Source organism: Ailuropoda melanoleuca, chromosome 2 (assembly GCF_002007445.2).
Source record: "Ailuropoda melanoleuca isolate Jingjing chromosome 2, ASM200744v2, whole genome shotgun sequence".
NCBI lineage: Eukaryota > Metazoa > Chordata > Mammalia > Carnivora > Ursidae > Ailuropoda > Ailuropoda melanoleuca.
In genome coordinates, this window is record NC_048219.1 from 30874399 (window position 1) to 30891762 (window position 17364).

The window sequence follows — 17364 nt, forward strand, 5'->3', positions numbered from 1 at the left end:
CTTGGGACCCTTTGTGAAAGGAAACTTCTCTAGCAGGCAGCTGAACTGAGGGTGTTGGGGAGAGGCAGTATGTATAGTAGAAAAAGCAAGGGCTACAAACCCAGAAGGTCCAGGTTTGGGTCTTTGCATCCCGCTGTGGGATCTCTAAGCCACTGAAGCTTTTGGAGCCCCCTTTGCCAAGCAAGGGTCTATGAGGTCAGATAGAATTCCTTCTCGGCCTTTTGGCTAAGATCAAGTGCAGTATCTGTTCTTATCAGTTTAATACGAGGTCAGATAGATACGATATGCCACATACATAGCCAAGGAGAGAACCAGAGAAGCTATGCCTTCACTGAGTGCCAGATTCTAGAGCAAATAAACATGAGGAGGAGCTGGTTCTTTGAGAGAATCAATAAAATTGATAGACCACTGGCAAAACTTGCCCAAAAACAAAGAGAAAGGACTGAGATTATTAAAAATTATGACTGAAAAGGGAGAGGTCACGACCAGCACCATTGAAATTGGAAGGATTATTAGAAACTTTTATCAACAGCTATATGCCAAAAAACTAAGCAATCTGGAAGAGATGGAGGCCTTCCTGGAAACCTATAAACTACCAAGACTGAAACAGGAAGAAATAGATTTCTTAAATAGGCCAATTAACTATGAAGAAATTGAGTCAGTGATAAACAACCTTCCAAATAATAAAACTCCAGGCCCAGACGGTTTTCCTGGGGAATTCTACCAAACATTCAAAGAAGAAATAATACCTATTCTCCTAAAGCTATTTCAAAAAATAGAAACAGAAGGAAAGCTACCAAACTCATTCTATGAGGCTAATATTACCTTGATCCCCAAACCAGGCAAAGACCCCCTCAAAAAGGAGAATTACAGACCGATTTCTCTAATGAATATGGATGCCAAAATCCTCAACAAGATCCTTGCTAATAGAATCCAACAGTACATTAAAAGGATTATCCATCATGACCAAGTGGGATTCATACCTGGGATGCAAGCATGGTTCAACACTCGCAAATCAATCAATGTGATACATCATATCAACAAGAAAAGACTCAAGAACCATATGATCCTCTCAATTGATGCAGAAAAAGCATTTGACAAAATACAGCATCCTTTCCTGATTAAAACCCTTCAGAGTGTAGGAATAGAGGGTACATTTCTCAATCTCATAAAAGCCATCTATGAAAAGCCTACTGCAAGCATTATTCTCAATGGGGAAAAGCTGGAAGCCTTTCCCTTAAGATCAGGAACACGACAAGGATGCCCACTCTCGCCACTATTATTCAACATAGTACTAGAAGTCCTTGCAACAGCAATCAGAAGACAAAAAGGGATCAAAGGTATCCAAATCGGCAAAGAAGAAGTCAAACTGTCTCTCTTTGCAGATGACATGATACTCTATATGGAAAACCCAAAGGAATCCACTCCCAAACTATTAGAAGTTATAGAACAATTCAGTAAGGTGGCAGGATACAAAATCAATGCCCAGAAATCAGTTGCATTTCTATACACGAATAACGAGACTGAAGAAAGAGAAATTAGGGAATCCATCCCATTTACAATAACACCAAAAACCATACGTTACCTTGGAATTAACTTAACCAGAGACGTAAAGGACCTATATCCTAGAAACTATAGATCACTTTTGAAAGATATTGAGGAAGACATAAAAAGATGGAAAAATATTCCATGCTCATGGATTGGAAGAATTAACATAGTTAAAATGTCCATACTACCCAGAGCAATCTACACTTTCAATGCTATCCCGATCAAAATACCGAGGACATTTTTCAAAGAACTGGAACAAATAGTCCTTAAATTTGTATGGAAACAGAAAAGGCCCAGAATCTCCAAGGAACTGTTGAAAAGGAAAAACAAAGCTGGGGGCATCACAATGCCGGATTTCGAGCTGTACTACAAAGCTGTGATCACAAAGACAGCATGGTACTGGCACAAAAACAGACACATCGACCAATGGAACAGAATAGAGAACCCAGAAATGGACCCTCGGCTCTTTGGGCAACTAATCTTTGATAAAGCAGGAAAAAACATCCGGTGGAAAAAAGACAGTCTCTTCAATAAATGGTGCTGGGAAAATTGGACAGCTACATGCAAAAGAATGAAACTTGACCACTCTCTCACACCATACACAAAAATAAACTCCAAATGGATGAAAGACCTCAATGTGAGACAGGAATCCATCAAAATTCTAGAGGAGAACATAGGCAACAACTTCTATGACATCGGCCAGAGCAACCTTTTTCACGACACATCGCCAAAGGCAAGAGAAATAAAAGATAAAATGAACTTATGGGACTTTATCAGGATAAAGAGCTTCTGCACAGCCAAGGAAACAGTCAAAAAAACTAAGAGACAGCCCACGGAATGGGAGAATATATTTGCAAAGGACACCACAGATAAAGGACTGGTATCCAAGATCTACAAAGAACTTCTCAAACTCAATACACGAGAAACAAATAAACAAATCATAAAATGGGCAGAAGATATGAACAGACACTTTTCCAATGAAGACATACAAATGGCTAACAGACACATGAAAAAATGTTCAAAATCATTAGCCATCAGGGAAATTCAAATCAAAACCACACTGAGATACCACCTTACGCCAGTTAGAATGGCAAAGATAGACAAGGCAAGAAACAACAATTGTTGGAGAGGATGTGGAGAAAGGGGATCCCTCCTACATTGTTGGTGGGAATGCAAGTTGGTACAGCCACTCTGGAAAACAGTGTGGAGGTCCCTTAAAAAGTTAAAAATTGAACTACCCTATGACCCAGCCATTGCACTACTGGGTGTTTACCCCAAAGATACAGACGTAGTAAAGAGAAGGGCCATATGCACCCCAATGTTCATAGCTGCATTGTCCACAATAGCCAAATCATGGAAGGAGCCGAGATGCCCTTCAACAGATGACTGGATTAAGAAGCTGTGGTCCATATATACAATGGAATATTACTCAGCTATCAGAAAGAACGAATTCTCAACATTTGCTGCAACATGGACGGCACTGGAGGAGATAATGCTAAGTGAAATAAGTCAAGCAGAGAAAGACAATTATCATATGATTTCTCTCATCTATGGAACATAAGAACTAGGAGGATCGGTAGGGGAAGAAAGGGATAAAGAAAAGGGGGGTAATCAGAAGGGGGAATGAAACATGAGAGACTATGGACTATGAGAAACAAACTGAAGACTTCAGAGGGGAGGGGGTGGGGGAATGGGATAGACTGGTGATGGGTAGTAAGGAGGGCACGTATTGCATGGTGCACTGGGTGTTATACGCAACTAATGAAGCATCAAACTTTACATCGGAATCTGGGGATGTACCGTATGGTGATTAACATAATATAATAAAATTAAAAAAATTTAAAAAATAAAAAAAAATAAAAAAAATAAAAGAATTTTCCTAAAAAAAAAAAAAAAAAAGATTCTTCACCTATAAAAACCAGATCCCTTAAATTCTCTCAGCAACTTCCTGAAGCTCAGGAAAGTTAAAGAGCTTTCCAAGGTCACACAGCTAAAGTTCTGGAACCTGGATGGAGCTCGGTTCTGTCTAATTCCCAAATCATATTTCCCAAGGCTCATCCTTCCAAAGTAAACATAGTTTCTGCTTTGAGCAAACTCAAGTCTTTGACAGAAGTTATGTTTACATCGAAAAATATGTGCCTTGTCCCCATCTATATTCAGCAGAGATTCAGTAGAGACTTCTTAGGCCAGGTGAGACATATGGGCTGGGCTTTGAAGAATGCGTTGATATGCCCTTTTTTCCCTTAAGTGCCAGCAAACCTGATCCGGGTTAGTGGCCCCCCAGAAGCAAGCAGAAAGGACCTGTGAACGCCTGTGCTGTCTGCAGTGAACTCACCTGCCCACAGCTTCCTACTTCTTTCCCACCTTTCCCTTCGCTGTGCTACCATCTGACTTGAAGCGTACTTTATCTTGCAGATTTGAGCGTATCTGTGTAAGTAAGCCACCTTCATATATTTTGCAACAAGGCTGAGGATGGGCCAGTTGCCTGCTCTACCCCTACTAAAGTGTAGACAGGCCAAGTTTAGACACCTCTTGGCCAGTGACTGGTTTCAATCCTCACTTTTTGTGAGGCCCCTGCCTTGACAGCCCTCTCGTTCCTGCAGTTGGAACCACTTCACCCTCTCCGGCTTTGCTTCTAGGTTCACTAATTAGGGACATTGGGGAGCCCCAATGTGGGCAGTCAGGGTTTGGGGGCACAAGCAGGTCAGTCTGCTGAGCTCACTCAGAGGGTGGTCCCAATTTCAGTGAAAGTGCTTATGGTGCGTCTGCTGGCCACTGTCAGAGCCTCAGTCCCCATCTGTCCCTGTGCCTACCCTCGGCTGAGGTTTCCCGCCCAGTCCCCAAGTTCCTCTGGGACTGGGCCTCTGCTCTTGTCAGACCCCGTTCTGGAGCCAACCCCAAGGCCTTTAGGTGTGAGCACAATTTGGGACACCTGGAAGTAAGGCACTAAGACTGCACTCAGATTTGACCTTTAAAATCAGTGGGTCAGAACAGAAAAATACAAAATCACTTGAAAGAGCTAGAAGAGTTCCCAGCCAGGAGAGGCTGAAAACCCCCATGACTCTTAAAGGAAAGCAAGTCACACTGCAAGGGAGCTGGGCAACCATTTCAACTGAAAAAGAGAGAAGGTCATAAAGTCAAACCAAGGGGCACTGCCTATGGAGAGGATTCAGCCTAACCATCTGTAGCACTTAGTCTCATTGGCGGTGCTGCACCTACTGCGTGGGAAATAATTGACAAGTCTTACAAGGCTGTCAGATGTATTTATTTCTCCTTGTTCCTATTTCATGCTCACCACACAGCCTTGCATACAGGGGTTAGTTTTACTGGTAGGTCTGCTTTCAGGACAAGCATGAGCTTATTATGCCAATGGGAACATTCCATTCCTGTAACCTTGAATTAGCAAGTTATAGGAACAATTTGGCTTCTGAGACCTCCTTCAATCTCCTTAACAGAGTCTATCTGAGTCAAAGAAACACCGCCAGAGACCTCACAAAGTAGATGTCTACATCTGAAAACCAGCACAGCTGTGGAGAATTCACCAAAGAAGTGAATGACAAACTGTGAGACTCTTTGGTGGCCAAGCCACTGGAGATCATTGGGTAGGACATTCAGCCAAAAAGAGCACTCTTTCCTACATTTGAAATTCCACTTCTCCCTGATTCTCCAAAAGCTGCCATCCACAAGAGTCAGGTCTGTATTCCCTACTGTCTGCCCCTTAGTGGGATGCCTGTCCACCCCTCTCCCCATAGAACTCACTCATCCTGATGGACTTCTTGGCACCTGTTCTCTGTCTGGACTGCCCACCACCATAGTCCCTGGGGAGCAAGCACACCTTGGCGGAACTTACACTTCCCCTGTGTAGTTGGGAAGACTCTAACCACCAGCCAACACTCTGCTGGTGAGTATAATTGCCAGTAACCAATCCCTCGTCATCCAACCTGTCCCACTGCCTAACCAAAGTCACTCCCACTTAGCTCCCTGGCCACTGCCACCCCACCCAGCTCATACAGGAAGAAGAAAATTGTCTCCCTGGGTAACTAATGTAGTAAAAAATTTCATATCCTAGTACAGAGCATTACTCAAACTGGATCAAGAAACAAGAAGGTGGCACTGGAAAAACACAGATTTACTAAAACAGACATCTTGTGTTTGGTTATCCAACCGGCAGAGATCTCTTGATATCACTTGTTGAGGAAGCAGGGAAACAGAACTGTTTACCTACCAGTAATGGGAATTAAAATTTTTACAACTTTCCTGGGGAAAAAGTTATATTATATTGAAAGTTCATTATATTGAAATGTCTTTAAAACCTAAATGTACTTTAAATCATCAACTGCATTTTTAAGATTTTATCCTAAGGAAGTAAAGATACAAACAGATTAAACTTCAAAGATGTTTATTGCAGTATTTTTTAATACTAGTGACAAACCAGATGCCAACTACATTATTTAACAATAGAGGATTGGTTAAATAAATGGCACATGCATATAATTAATTACTATGCAGCCCTTTTATTTTTTTTTAATTTTTTTTAATGATTTTTTGTTATATTATGTTAGTCACCATACAGTACATCCCCGGTTTCCACTGTAAAGTTCGATGATTCATTAGTTGCGTATAACACCCAGTGCACCATGCAATACGTGCCCTCCTTGCTACCCATCACCGGTCTATCCCATTCCCCCACCCCCCTCCCCTCTAAGGCCCTCAGTTTGTTTCTCATAGTCCATAGTCTCTCATGTTTCATTTCCCCCTTCTGATTACCCCCCCTTTCTTGATCCCTTTCTTCCCCTACCGATCATTCTAGTTCTTATGTTCCATATATGCAGCCCTTTTAAATCACATAGAAACATATTTATAGATGCAGAAAGATGTTGACAATATATACTGTTAAACAGAAAAGCAGGTTACAAATACATACATGGGAAAAACGTCAGAGAAGACATACCAATGTGACAGTAATTCTTATTTTTCACCTGTTTCAGTATTTTCTCATTTTTAGACAGTGAATATGCATTACATCAGTGGTAAAATTAATTAATTAATTAAAAAATAAAATTTGGTTTTTTCAACAGTATGGACTTGGGACTCACACAGACTTGGGTTCAAATCCCAGCCAGGCCACTGACTAGCACTGTGACCACGGAGACATTACTCACACTCTCTCAGTCTCATTTTTCTCATACCCCAAATGGCAATACTAGCACTTTCCTCATGAGGCATTTGTGAGGATTACACGAGGAAATATAAATAAAGCGCCTGGCACCAAGCAGACATTGATGACATTTTTCCCTTCCTTCCTGGATGTCCAAAAATACCTCAGAACAACAATTCACAAAGACAAGGTGGTCACACAGGCACCTAATTATGTAAAATGTAATTTGAAAACTTAGTTAAGACTCATATTTAATGCCCCAGACTTAACTCCTTCGGCCCTGATCTCCCCGAGCCCACGCGGCGGCACACACATGGAGAGCCATAGGTTGGCAAGTCTGTCTTGCCATGCAGGTGGCATTAGGCCTGCTGTGTCTCCATTCCGTGTCTACATATAGCCTCCTATGCCCACTGGCCAGCACCAGGCAGGGCTCATGGAAGGCCACCCCACCAGGCCGACTGCAAGCATTGGGACCCTCCTCTCTCGCCCGTACTGCTCCTACCTTGATTCAGATCCTGTTCATGTTCCACTCTTACCACTTTGGACTTGAGCCTCCTGGCTCATGAATCTGCCTACCCATCAGGAATCTGGCTGGGATCTACCATCTTCTTCCAGCTTCTCATTCATTCACTCTCCAACTTTATGCCTACCCAATGCATACTCAGCTCTGTGGTAGGATACAGAGATCAATCAGACACAGGCCCTGCTCTGGGGGCCCCACAATCTGGGGAGAACACTGGCAGGAAAATTATAATGCTGTGGGATAGTGACTATGAATATAATACTTATCGTACTTGTTCTATGCTTTTAAGAACATTTATTAATTTATTTAAAGTAACAATAACAAACCCACTGAATGTTCATAAATAACATTTTAAATGAAAAAAATCTACATAATATTAGTGAGAAGAATGGTTTGCTTCACATGTTTGCAAATCTCTTTAATATCTGACTTCCTAACATACAGGTGGATTTCTGTATCCTCTTTGGCATTCAGTCTATGGTGATATGGTATTTGGTTGTGTTAAAAGATAAACTGAGGCACGGCAAAAATGTTAAGAGCTTATTTGAGCAACAATCAATCTGAAGCAGGCAGCACCAAACCAGTAGTGGTTAGGACTGCTTCCCTGGCAGGAGCTAGGGGCAAGACTCTGGAGAAGACAAGGAAGCAAAGCAAGGCAATTACTGGGTTGGCTGGTACTTAAGCAGTGGTTGCCTTATTTCGGAAAGCCTATTTGGCTGTGACTGGTTGTTCTTAGATTTTGATTTCTTAAACTTGAGGCATTTTCAGGCTTAAATTCTGGTTTGCTTGCCTAGGCTACTAAGGCATTAGAACTATCATCACCTTCTTGTTTAATTAGTTTAAAAGTTGAACTAGATGAAGAAACAGGGCCTCACACAGACGTGGAGTTGGCAAAGGAAGGACTATTTTAATAGCTTATTCAGGTAACTGTGGATATTCTTCTTTGATACTCTACCAACACTTGATGAGAGGTGGTTTCTTAAAGGGCAGCTGTAGTGTGCAATCTGACAGCTCAGGATGGGGGACGCCAGTCTTCCAAAATTCTCAGTTTTCATTTAAACTCTCACATTTGATCACTGGCAGCAAACATGATCACTTGTCTTCTGTGAAGTGACAGCCCCCAAAATCTGCCAACCGCCCAAGTCTGATAACTACGGAGCATGTCGGTCATTCTTTTAAGGGAAAATAGTATTCTGAGAAAAAAGTGGCTAGCTCAGTTCCCAACTCAAACAACCATGCCAGCGCACTTCCTCGAGACCACCAGTGCACCGGTAGGCAGCAGAAATACTTTATGTGTACCTCCCATTTCATCACACAAAACATTAAAAAGATAAGTACTCGAGGGTTGAAATTTAGTAAATCTGGTCACTTTCCTGCTTCACCAAGCACACCCTGAAGTGAAACTGGCTTTTTTTTCCCCTTTATTGTGCACGTGTGGTGGTGAGTCATACGATGATTACTACTGTAGTTTGGTACCACTGCCTTGATGTGTACTAAGACACCAGCAGTTTTACCCACTGTCACTTTTGCACCAGCAGTTCAAACACCAACTCAATGAAAAGAGAAAGTAAAATCTTAGTAGTAGGATGAAGATAATTCTGATCTCATGGACCCCTGAGAGTGTGTGAGGTTCCTCCAGGGTCCTCAGACTACACTTTGAGAACTGCTGCTTTATACGCTACTACCAGGACTAACATGCGGCTACAGGAGCTCCCTCCCACAGATCAAAGTTTGGATTAAAGCCCTGCCCTGAACCTCATGACTGCAACAACCTGCTTGGCCTTGGCCAGCCCCTTTCCTGCACCTCTACGAGTCAGACCCAGTCCCTTCACCTCCAGGATCGGACTTGGATGGACCACTGACCACCACCTGTCATCAACCAGATCAATCCAGCCCGGACTGCACTTCAGCTCCCCTCACTCCTACAGAAGCCGAGAGGAACTCACCTGTCCCGAGCCCTGACTGCGTGCCAGGCAGGCCTTTATCTCACTTCATTGTCATAGCACTCCTGCGAGGTAGATGTTATCATACCCATTTTACCAATGAAGAAACTGAGGCTCAGGGAAGCAGGATTCCCACACAGATCTGTCTGACCCAATAGCGAAGGGCCTTGTGCTGCCTTCTGGTCAGTTCTCACAGCCCCATTCCCACCCCCAGTCTGGACTTCCTGCCCTTCAGGTCCGCCTGCTGGTGAGGTTCCAGCATGCCTCACAACCAAAATTTCCTGAAATGAGAAAATTCCCAGCACTGGCAGTTTTAATCATCCAGTGTCTGAATTCCTAACGTTCACAAATCACTCACATGCTGGAAACTGTGAGACACATCAGCCTCCGGACTAGATCATTGATAACGTCTGAGCGGAGTTCGCCTCTGTGTGTGGCGTGTGAGCCCCAGAGCCGCGGCCCTTCCTCGGGGAGCACTTCCACCCGAGCTGCTGCTCCGTCATCTCTGTCTTCAGACGGCACGCGGGAGCTGGCATCCTCTGGCCTCTTCCTCAGTGCCAGGGGCTCCCTGGAAAAGCCAGAGCCCATTCAAACAAGGCACAAAACAACTCCCCAGGATGTGACCGGGATAAGAATCACATCCTAAGACTCAGCTTCAGGAAAATTCATCTCAAAATAAACCCAAAGCTGAAGTAAATAAAGCATTAGGATTATTTTGGGAGAGCAATTTCACAGAACTAGAGAATGGGAAAAAAAAATACTATTGTCCACAGCCTTTGTTCAGACATTCTGCTTTTCTGGTACGTCTTGTTAAGTGGTGGTTTCATATCTGACATTGATGCGAGGGGGAAATGACCCATGTTTATGAAAATTATACCATTTCTTCTGAGGGTAAGAGTGTCCTTTAAGCACTGGTTTGAGATAGGGCAGAGAGTCTGATGAGGATTCAAGGTTGTGATGATTAAAGCCAGGCTGGAAGAAACATGTAATTTGTACAAAAGAACCAAGAGAACAACAGCTCAGGAAGAAGTGCAGGGAGCACGTACCAAAAGGACACTGCAGTCTTGGCTCCTAGGGGGAAGCAGGGCCACAAACAGAAACCATGATTTCATCGGACAAGAGAACAGGCATCAGCATAAAGAAGGGCAAAGCAGTTGCCTTCACTTACACATTCTACCGTAACAAATAGGTTGTACTCTCATGATGTGACCACGATCTTCCCGCAATCATGCAATCATCCAATATTTAATGAGTCTACTCTCCTTGGTGAGGCACTGGGAATATCTCACAGATGACAATGCTGTCTGTGCCCTCGAGGAGCTTCCAGGCCAGTGGGCAAAACAGACATGTGAACAGGCAAGAATAGGAAGGTAACAGTGCTATTAATTGTGATGAGGAAGGAGGTCCACCCAGGATGCTTCCTCAAGAAGATGGCAGTTGACCTAGTTAAACTCCCAGTGAGGACAGCAGTGGGGGTGGGGGAAAGGGTAACAGACAGAGCTGGATGTTGAGGGCCAGCATGATACTCCCAAAGATACCAGTCCTCAACTTTCTTTGGTCTACTTCAATCCTTCAGAATTGGTATAACTTCTACGGTCCTTAATTTAAACATGATAAGCAATAAATGGTCACATTTGACTTAGAAAAGCTGCATAATCTAGTGGTACAAAACGAGGCATCTGAGAGCAGATAGACCTGAGTTTGAATTCTGTGTCTGCACTTACCAGTTATGGAAAAGTTGCTTAACCTCCTGGAACCATACCTACCTCACAGAGACATTCTAAGAAATAGAATGAAGCACTTCGAGTGTCTGGCACATTCTTTCTCTGAGATCAAGTATCCACTTCCCAAACAGCCCTCAATTGCATGTATTACTATCTCTCTCCAATGCCACTACCCAATCCGGCTGCCGTCCTCTCTCCCCTGGACTCCAGGACAGCCTCGGCACTTCTGTCCCTGCTTCCAGTCTTGTTCCCCTTCCGCCCCTTCTTCATTCGGCCGCTCAAAATGCTTTTAGGTGCCTATGTGCACCTCCCTTTCCCTGCTTCAACCCCTCAATAGCTTCCCTTGTCCTCACTGTTGAAGCAGCAATGGCTCTTGGGGCTTTCATCATCTGGCCCTGCTGACCTCCCAGCCTGATCTGCTCCCAACTGGCCAATCATACTCCAACTCACTTTTGCCTCTAGAACTTCGCATGCTCTTCCCTTCCGCCAGGAACACAGTTCCTGCTGCCCGGCTCTCTCCTTCTTCAGGCTAATGCTCTCCTTCCCAATGTTCTATGCTTTTCTGCTGCTTTCAGGAAGCTCTTCATGACTCTTCCCTCACAGCGAGACTGGAGCTGGTGCCCCCTCTCTGTCCTCCCATTACCCCATTCCCACATTTTCCCCATTGTCATACTCTCTTGTAATCACCTTCTCTGTATCCATCACTAGATAGTCCTTTCTTAGCAGGTTTTGTTCTTTCTGTCCCCACTATCTAGCCTGTTTTAAACGAATGAACAATCTCACAGCTAATGAATGGCAGAAATGAAATTAAAACCCAGGTCAGTCTAACTCCTAAACTCATGGCTTCCCCCATCCCCACTAAAACCCAACTAAAGACAGGTAGTGCCATGCCCTCTGCCCCACTGATCCCCTCCCACCAGCCCCTCCACTACCCTCTGCCACAAACACATTCTACAGCCTCACTACTAGGTGTGTGCTCACTTTCCACCAGGAATGCAAGTCCCTCTTGCAGACGAAGGCTCTGTTTGTATTGCGCAAAATTATTATTCTCGAGGACAACACTCAACCCACTGATTTTGGTGAAAACATTCTGCAGTGACAATGATAACGGGGCTTTCCTGGGTTTAGGACATTGGTTTTGGGGAGTGGCAAAAACCACATTGCAACTCAGTTCAGGAGAAAATTCCTGGAAATTTGAGCAAGCTGGTTTCTTACTCATTAAAGTACCCTGAGCCAACTCTCATTCTTTTGTCAATATTTACAGATTGAAAACATGACAAACTGCTCTTTGTGCTGGTCAAGATGTGGACACTGACTGATAGGACTGGGGACAAAAATCCCCTGGGAACAAAAAATAAGTTTTGTGACTAGCTATAGGATAACTTTTTCCCGTTTGGGGAGGTCTCACCACAAAATGGGAAGAGCATGTGTACTAGCTAAACATGGGAGACTCTCCCCTTCACTCTCCCACCCAGAGTTATTTCAGTCCAGAACGTGAAGGGACTTGTATGTCATGTAAGGAGTCTGGATATTGATACTAATAATGCCACTTACTGAAGACCTTCGTTGTGGTAGATATATTTAACGTAACTCTATAATCCCAAAAGCTATGAATTTATACAACCATATTATGAATTTGGAAAATGACGTAGAGAAGTTAAGATCCATGTCATTGCCACTCAACTGCTAAGTGACAGAGACAGGATTCACATCTGTCCTTTGTGCTCTGTCTCACCTGCCATCCCTTTCCCGGGGCCCCAGCCACCATCATCTCTCTTTGGAAGAGCTCCAAATGGTTCTCCCTGCTTCCTCTTTTTCCTTCTTCCAATGCAGAGTGTTCTTTAAAAATGCAAATCAGTTATATATGGACCTTCTTGAAATCTGCTTGAAATCCTTCCATTGTAACAGGCATTGTTGCTACTTCCCAGCTTCCATACTGCTCGTAAAGCTGTGGTTTGGTGAGCCTAGTTAGCTAATCTGGGGAGTCCCATTAGCGCTGCTGCAGGAATTGGTAATCCGGGCATTGCATTCTCTTGGCTTCAGAGATTGGGCAAGGTGTGAGGAGAAGTCATTAGTCAGAAGCTCTGAACTGAAAGGGATAAAGAAAAGGGGGGTAATCAGAAGGGGGAATGAAACATGAGAGACTATGGACTATGAGAAACAAACTGAAGACTTCAGAGGGGAGGGGGTGGGGGAATGGGATAGACTGGTGATGGGTAGTAAGGAGGGCACGTATTGCATGGTGCACTGGGTGTTATACGCAACGAATGAAGCATCAAACTTTACATCGGAATCTGGGGATGTACTGTATGGTGATTAACATAATATAATAAAATAAAATTTAAAAAAAAAAAAAGAAGAAGCTCTGAACTGATATTTTGTTCTCATTCTGGGTCAGTCTCTCTGTCCCTGTGTCTGCCTCTGTCACTGTCTCTCTCTCCAGAACATGAAGGAAAGAGCACAGCCTCTGTGCCTGCTGGAAGCTACCTTGAGAGGGAGGCACTGGCCTACAAGGGAGGAGAATGGAGCCAAAGTAATCCCAGAGAGAGCTGGAGCCCTGACTGTGCCACATCTGAGGACTCTCTACCTTTCAACCTTTCAGTTATGGTGCACCAATAAACCCTCTTTATTATTCAAGCCAGCGTGGGTTAGGTTCCCTATAACCTGCCACAGAAGGTCTCCTGAGTGGTTCAAATGCCTCCCAGTGTACTTTGAATTGCATCCAGATGCCCTACGTTGGTATTAAAAGCCCACTAATCTCCAAGATCAATGAGTGGTGAGGACAAGAGCTAGACTTTCATTTACCCTGGTATTGCCAGCCCCTCACATCAGTCTAGCACATAGCAGGCACTCTATTAAAAAAAAAAAAAATTTTTTTTTTTTTTTGAGCCCTGAACCCACAGGTCTCTCTCTAGTACATCATTTACTTCTCAAAGGTAGGGTGTCTGGCTGCGGTCCCGCTGCATCACATGCTGGACCCACCTTTCTGCAAATCAACTGCATTTTGCCAGACATCAGTTTTATTAGACATTCAACTCCCCCATCAGTATCCTTGGGAAGACCACCATCAGGTAAGGCTTGGCCATTCTGCATGGGAGGATGTCAAGCAGTACCTCTGATGGTCAGACACTCCAGTAGGGGGCAGCGTCCCAGCAACGCTTAAGCTGTAGACTGTGTGAGCCCACCTTCCTCCCATCCCCTCTAACCCCTCTTGCCCAAGGAAAACCTCTGGAACAGGCTGGAATTCCCACAAGTAAATGGGGAGGAGACTCAGAGCCATTATGAACTGGGTAGCAATGAACGTAGCCAGTGGGGCATAGGGAACGTCCAGGCGCAGGTCAGAAGCACAGTTTATTCCTTTGTTTATCTAACCAGCAAGCCCTTCCTGCATTAGGCTCTCTGCACTGTGGCTTCCTCTGCCTGATCACCCAGCTACTCTACCCTCTCACCAACCTTTGCCTTAATTCTCTGCAGAGTGTTTATCAATAACTGATTTTATTTACCTATGTGTTTATTTTCCCTTCTTCCAAATATAAACTCCATGAAAGCAGAGACCTTGACTGTCTGCCTCACCACCACATCTCTGGTATGAAGAATCCCCCCAGTAAATACACATTATCAATGAACATGTGGCCTGCCCCCGCCCAGGAACCCACCTCCTTAAAGGGCTGGTTCTGTCTCATGAGTTAGGCACCCTTCAAATATGACCTCCTCAGGGAGGGGCCGCCCCCTCATGGAGCGTGACCTCGACTCCCAGAACCGCTTTTTGCCAAGACATATGTGTATTTCCTTCATAGCTCTGATCACACTATACAATTATCTCATGTGTTTTTATTTACTTGTCTGCCATCTGCTTTTTCAAACTCTGTATCATTCCCTTTGAATCCCCAAAGGCAAGATCACTGCCAAACATTAAGTAGGTGCTCAGTGAACTTTTATGGAAGGAATGACAGAAGGTGGGAGGGAGGGAGGGAGTCTCCAAGGCTTTGGAACTGGTGGACATGAAGAGATAACGCAAAGAAGGAATCAAAGTTGATTTTAGAGTAACTCTGTGAGGTAAACAGGGCAGGGTTTGCTACAGGAAGAAAGCACAGGTCAGCCATGTTGTGACTGTCTCAAAATAGCATGTCTGCTGAAGTTCCAATTTGGACCCAAATCTCTCTGATCCATTTTCCAATTCCTCTTCTCCTGAATCATGCCGATTTCCTGTTAAGAACTTATCTACATACGTGCTTAAAGGAGCAACAATCTCCCTTACCCCCATCGATACAGACTCTCCTGAGGTGGAGACTAGCTATTTGAGAAACCATAACTGAATCTCTTGGTTTGTTTGTCTTCACAATGCTTCAATTAAACCACTTTAATGAGGCACAAGCAGCCAATACCAGTCTGATATAAAAGTCTTTCCACGCTTTTGTGCTATAGCCAGGTCTCTGGCTTCTCTCTCTCAATTATTACCTTAACCATGCCCTGGAGACTGAAGGAGCCAGTTTATTTTGACTGGGAGATTGTTAAACTGCAGGAGGCAAATCCGAGACGCTGCCAGGCTGTGATTTCCATTGCTCCACATGGCCACGGGGTGCTGAGAATAGCCAAGGCCGCTTCCTGCTGGAGGAGGAAATGGCAATTTCCTCAGCTCCCGGAAACATTACTTCCTCTCTGGTGCCTAACTCCGTGTTAACCAATCAGACAGCCTCTTCCCACCCCAAGCCCCCAGAGACCTGGCCCAAGCCTGTAGAAGACATCCTGTTTCCCCTAAGGAAGTAGCCCCACTTGAAGGAGTCTCTGGGGTATTGAGTGAGGGGTGGAGAGGCAGTGGGGCAGGAAGGCAATGAGCAGTAGTAATAATAATAGTATTATCCAGTGTCAGCTAAGTACTAAGCCCCCGCCCCACCCCCTTGTCCTGACACTCAGAGATCTAAGTAAACTTAACCTAAACTCTCACTGGCCTTTGATAGTCCAAAGTCATCAAAGATAGAAAATTCAGTCCTTTTCTTGTTTGTACAGAAAATAAGCTCACACCACACATTCCAGGAATTTAAAAACACTGCAGTGGAATTTGAGTGGTCACAGGGCACCGACATGTTTCTTGGCAAGTAGACTCATGGAGACGGCTCTGAAGCCAAGCTTCCTGGATTCAAATCCTACCTCACACTCCCTATCCCTTATTAACTATAAGTTATTAGGCAGGTCAAATTCTCTAGGCCTCAGTTTTTTCGATCTTTCTCTCTTTCTAGGGGAATAATGGTACCTACCTCATCAAGATTCAATGAGATAAAGCACTTAGAACAGATAAAGCACTTGGCACAGCTCAGTACTCAATAAATGTTCATTATTGTTTTATTCTGCTTCCTCCTCCCTTTTAGAAGGGGGAAAAAAAAAAAAACCCTTTCCTTGTCTCATGAAGAATAATGGAACCCCTTCTCTGAAACCTTGGCATCAGCCAGTATACAAGCCCTTGAAATTTCAGCTTCTATGGGAATAGGCCTTGTCAGGGCATTCCTCTGAGCGCTCTCCCTGTAGGCCATTTGAGTGAATACAAATTTCTCAATCTCATTATCATTTATTACCATTTAATAGCACCCACTCACCAAATGATGTTTTATTATATTATTCCATTTTTTAAAATAAACTTCATATTTTAGGATAGCTTTAAATTTATGGGAAAAGGGCAAATATATAGTCCAGAGTTCCCGTATAGCTCACACTCAGATGCCCCAATTATTAACATTGTATATGAATATGGTACATTATATATTAATTAATATTAATATAATTAATTAATAATCATATTATATATATTAATATATATTATATAAATTAAATATGTATTTATATATATATTAATGAGCCAAGGCCAATATATCATCATTAACTGATAAATCTGTATTTACTCAGACATCTTTATATTTTATCTAATGTCCTTTTCCAGTTTTAGGATCCTATCCAGAATAACACATGATATTTAGTTGTCTTTCCCTGAGGTTCATCTTGGCTGTGACAGTTTCACAGACTTTCCTTGTTTTTGGTGGCCTTCACCATTTTGAGGAGAACTGGTCAGGTATTTTATAGACTGTCCCTCAATTAGCTTTTGATGTTTTTCTTATAACTCAGATTGGGGCTTGGGAAGGGAAATTGCAGAGGCAAAGTGCCATTTTGTTCATATCATTTCACCACACACCAATATGACCTCTCATTGTTGACACTGACCTCACACACCTGGCTGAGGCAGTATTTGCCAGGTTTCTCCACTGTAAAGTTACCTTTTTTCCCCTCCCTTTCCATCCCACACTCTTTAGAAGGAGACCACTATTTGCAGTCCACACTTGAGTAGGGAGATGTACTTCACCTCCTTAATGGCAGAGTATCTACATAAATTATTTTGAATTCTCCTATATGGGCAATTTGTATGTTCTCAAAATAAATTTGTATGATTTATTTGTTGAATCATTTGTTTATACCAATATG

General features: G+C 43.5%; 1 pseudogene; it reads left to right on the plus strand.

The window, feature by feature from the left end:
* Nucleotides 1–205: 205 nt before the first annotated feature.
* LOC117801341 lies at nt 206–324 on the plus strand (annotated as a pseudogene).
* The last annotated feature ends 17040 nt before the right edge of the window (nt 325–17364 follow it).